Genomic DNA, 5,294 nt, shown 5'->3' with positions numbered 1-5,294 from the left:
AAATACGAATGCAATGTTTGTAAAATGTATCATATAGAGGTCAAGTACCTCGCGATGTAACCAAATGTAATGTATTCGTCCGGTGAAGTGACCCGTCCTAATCCATAAGGACGAATACAATAACATATGATTACAGCGCGAGGTATTTGACCTCTATATGCTACATTTTACAAACATTGCATTCGTTTTTAAAAGACAAACTTTCTTTACATTGAAAATTGACGGCATGCATACCATTTCATAATATATCCAACTATAATTGACTTAGTAATAATCTTGATAAACTCAACGACTCGAATGCAACGTCTTTTGAAATATGTCATGGATGACTCCAAGTAATATCTCTAAAATGAGCAAATGCACAGCAGAAGATTTCTTTCATACCTGAGAATAAACATGCTTTCAAGTGTTAACCAAAAGGTTGGTGAGTTCATTAGTTTATCATAATAAACCATTTCCATAATTTTAATAGACCACAAGATTTCATATTTCCATTTTTCAATAACATGCAATCTGCATAAAAAATCATTCATATGAATTGAACACCTGGTAACCGACATTAACAAGATGCATATAGAATATCCCCATCATTCTGGGACACCCATCGGACATGATAATTTTGAAGTACTAAAGCATTCCAAATTTCAGAATGGGGCTTGTTGGGCCCGATAGATCTATCTTTAGGATTCGCGTCAATTTGGGGGTCTGTTCCCAAATTCTTAGGCTACCAAGCTAAAAAGGGGCATATTCGGCTTCGATCCATTCAACCATATACTGTAGTTTCAATTACTTGTGTCTATTTCGTAAAACAGTTATAAAAATAGCGCATGTATTCTCAGTCCCAAAAATATATATTGCAAAAGCATTTAAAAATGGAACAAATGAAACTCACAATAATGTATTTTGCAGTAAAAATACATATGACGATAATGAACAATGCAGGGTTGGCCTCGGATTTACGAACCTATATCATTTGTATATCTATATTAAAACATATAATCGTAACTGAACAAATTTATTTATTATATCATAATTTATATATAATATATATTTAATTTGTGTATTTATTCAAAATGTTTAATATTTAAATAGTTATATTACTATATATATATATATATATATATATATATATATATATATATATATATAAATATATATATATATATATATATATATATATATATATATAATTGTTTAGTGTTATGTTTAAAAATCAATAGTTTGTTATATGTAAGTATTTATATAAATAATATTAATAGGTTTGATATATATAGTTATGTAAAATATTAATATAATTGTAGTATGTATAGTATGTATATTTTATGTACCAAATATTTATTTGCTAAAAATGATACTCCTGATAATAATAATCTACTAATAATAATAATAATAATAATAATAATAGCTTTATTAATAATGATATTGCTAACAATGATACTTATGTTTAATAATAATAATAATATTAATAGTTTCTAAAGTGATACTAATAATAATAACTTGTATTATTTTCATAATAATAATGATAACAATAATCCTAATCATAATTATAATCATAATAATAATAAATGATAGACTTTATAATAATACTTGTATTTGTAATAATAAGTGTTCTAAAAATAACCATAATAATAATAATAATAATAATAATAATAATAATAATAATAATAATAATAATAATAATAATAATAACAATAAAAAATAATTATAGAATACAACCTTTGAAGAACTAAGCATTTAAAAAGAAACACAACTGCCCGGGCTCGAACCCGCGACCTCTCGCTTAAACATAACACCCTTGACCATGCTTCTATCTTTACGTTTTTCATTAGTTGCTTTTCCAAATCCTTATAAACTACATCTCCTGCTTACTTCTTCTTTAAAAAAAAATAGTAATACGCTCCAGCCTGGTTTCGAACCCCCATCCTCTCGTTACACACAAACACGTCTAACCATTTGAGCTATTCTATTTTTCTGTTATATTCCATTCCTAAATTTAATTAACCCATATCTTTCTGTTTCAACTTCATAAACCTAAAACCCATTTTATCAGCATCTCATTTATCCTAATTATCATCACAACCATCATCTAAATCATAATCTTAATCATTCGGTTCCTCATCAATTTATCAATATCATCATCAACGCTAATTATCAACTACCCTCCTCAATCAAATGTTTTTAGCAGCAAATACCATTTGGGGTATTGATAATATGATTCGGCAGGAACAAAAAAAATTACGCCGTATTCCTTATATTATTATCATTACCTCATCAACATAATCATTCACGGTACCATGTATATAACATCATCTATCAATATTCATAATCATTATCTTAATTATTAATACTATCATCATATGTTACGGCCTAATTCAAGAAGCTTTATGAGTGGTTTAAAATTTCAAGTGCACGTCTCCATCATGACCCCTCCATTCACCCTTTATATTTGTAAAGAGCAACTATCACCCACTTTATCATCAATGTTATAATATGAATGAAAATAAATAGAAAGGTGGGGTTTATTCGAGCAGGAAAAGTAGCAAAAAGAAACCAATAGCAGCAGTGTTTTAATATGTACTTTATGGTGGTTTTTAAGGTGATGGACTGAAACAAAAATAAATACAGTGCAGCAGTAACCATCGAAGTTGCAGCATCAATAACAAGTCGATTATCATGAAATCCCATGGTAATAGGAAACAACTAAACGATCTTTGTTGGTGGTTGTATCCGTTAACAACAGTAATGAAAACAAAATAAGAGACGAGCAGTTAGCAGTAATTGTTATGGTTGTTTGGGTGGTGTTCTCATATGCAGCAGCTGAGTAGGCAGAAACAAATAAAAGGGTTTGGGTTTAATCGAAACAAATAGTGAACAATACACGTATTAAAGGTATTAACGAGTATTAAGTGGGATTTAGATTGTACAGGAAAACAAAAATAATTTATTGATGGTGGTTTGCAAGTTGGTAGTGCAACCACAACGAAGGTGTGTTTGATTTCGTTGTTAATCGTCATAAACAGAAATAAAGGTAGCGTAGCAGACGGTTATGATGAGAAAAAAAATATAGAAGAAAGAGAGAGAAGAGAGAGATAGTGAGATGGACCTAGCAGTTTAAGGGTGGCTCACGGGCGTGGTTGTCGGTGTTAGATGGTTTCACAATCAAGAGAGGGAGAGATAAAGAGAGAGGGTAGCGGTTTTAGTGGTGGTTGTGTGGAAGGTGTTCATGAGTGGTGAAGTGTGGTGTAGCCGTGAATGGTGAATTCATGGAGAAGAAAAATAAGAAAGAAGGGATTAAGTGGATAGAACTCAGTTGGTAGAGTGACATGATCATGTTGGATTTCAATAAGTAATCGGGGTTTTTAACAATGAAGCTCACGTTAGTAAACTATTGAGGAAGGATGATAAACATGACATGGCTGCAATTATATACATATATGTATAATATATAAGTGGGTTAGTGAATGGAGTCAAAGAGAGAACAGTGAAACAACACAGTAATCAAGCATGTGAATTTAAATTGTCTGACTTTACCGACAGTTGAGTACCCGTTGTTAATTAGTGGTGGATAAAAGGCTTCAGAAAAATCCCAAATTTTTAAATTAAGTATCTTTATTTATTTAGGTCCTTATGGTATAAAATTTAGTCATTAACTGTTAAATAAAAATTACATTAATTATTCACTCCCAACCCCAAGTAAAATATAAAAAGTTTTAAAATTTGACAAACAACTTCTAAATATATTATTAATAAGCCTAAAATTTATAAAACTCATTTTCGGATCACCGTTTATTTTAAAATCATATAAGTTTAAATTTAACTTGCTTATATGACCATCTAATGATGAACGAGTGCTACTATCGTTTACTAAATGAGTTCAAAATTAATATATATATTCCATACACTTTATATACATACATATATATATATATATATATATATATATATATATATATATATATATATATATATATATATATATATATATATACATATATAGATTTATTTTAAATAATAAATTTTATTATATCTTATATTATTTTATTTTTACAAATATTAATTCTAATAACAACATAATATAATATTTCAAATTATATTAAAATATACATATATACATTTTTAAATATGTATGTATCTATATACAAATAGTTATTCGTGAATCGTCGGAACTAGTCTAAGGGTAAATGATTATATTAAAACAGTTCAAAAATTTTGAGACTCAGTTTATCAGACTTTGCTTATCGTGCCAATATCATAATAGGATTAAGTTTAAATTGGTCGGAAATTTCCGGGTCATCACAGTACCTACCCGTTAAAGAAATTTCGTCCCAAAATTTGAGTAAGGTCGTCATGGCTAACAATAAAAATATTTTCATGACGAATATGAGTTGATAATTAGAGTTTTATCATCATTGAGTAATATGGATAAAATAATTCGTTTGCACGAAGAGTATAAGTGAAGCTATCACAAAATAGTGAAATAAGAAATAAAGATTTGTCTTATCTTTTGACGTAGTCAGGTTTGAATTTAGAAAATAAGATGCGTCTTAACTTTTGGCGTTGTCTTGGTTGAATTTCGGAATTTAAGGGATTTAAAAGAAAATCTTGGAAATCTATAAGATATGATTCTTCGGGATTTATGGAAATTAAGATCTCTATAATTAAATGCGATCATCTGACTCGATTACTTTGTCTGGTATTTTCACTATAAATCCACCTTCTTCGTTTCCTTACAACTCACATCTTCTATTCTTTCTCCCTCAACTCATACTTTAAATCATTCATCAGTATGCTTCATCCAGTTCTATTTCTTGATATACTCCTAACTTTTATATCTGTCATTCTTCTTTTTCATCTGCCACCGGAAGAATCTATTTACTTCTACTATACTCTTGGTTTTATAGTGTTTTTAGTCCTTCTGTGCCTTTATATTGTTATTTGCATCGATATATATATGGTTTGTAATTTCTACGTTGTTGTTGGATTTTATATCTTACCTTATATTTTAAAGTCCCTGCTTCTGTCTTCTATAATCATTGTCATCCCCAGTTAACGTTTTTTTCATTTGCTGCGATTTATACCCCAATTTCTATTTCGGAGCTTTGTCCCTTTGTTTTCTTTTCGCAAGTAATGGTTCAGAATTCGTAGGTATGAAGTTTCGAATTATCATAATATACAAGGTAGAAAGGATAGGTAGTAGCACGATTTGATTTGTCAAATTACCAAAATATCCGAAAAGGACCGGATCATCAAGAAAATATTTTCTTGATATTTTTGAGGTTAAATATGATACAAGA

Source organism: Rutidosis leptorrhynchoides, chromosome 3 (assembly GCF_046630445.1).
Source record: "Rutidosis leptorrhynchoides isolate AG116_Rl617_1_P2 chromosome 3, CSIRO_AGI_Rlap_v1, whole genome shotgun sequence".
Classification (NCBI taxonomy): Eukaryota; Viridiplantae; Streptophyta; class Magnoliopsida; order Asterales; family Asteraceae; genus Rutidosis; species Rutidosis leptorrhynchoides.
This window is presented reverse-complemented; position numbering follows the sequence as displayed.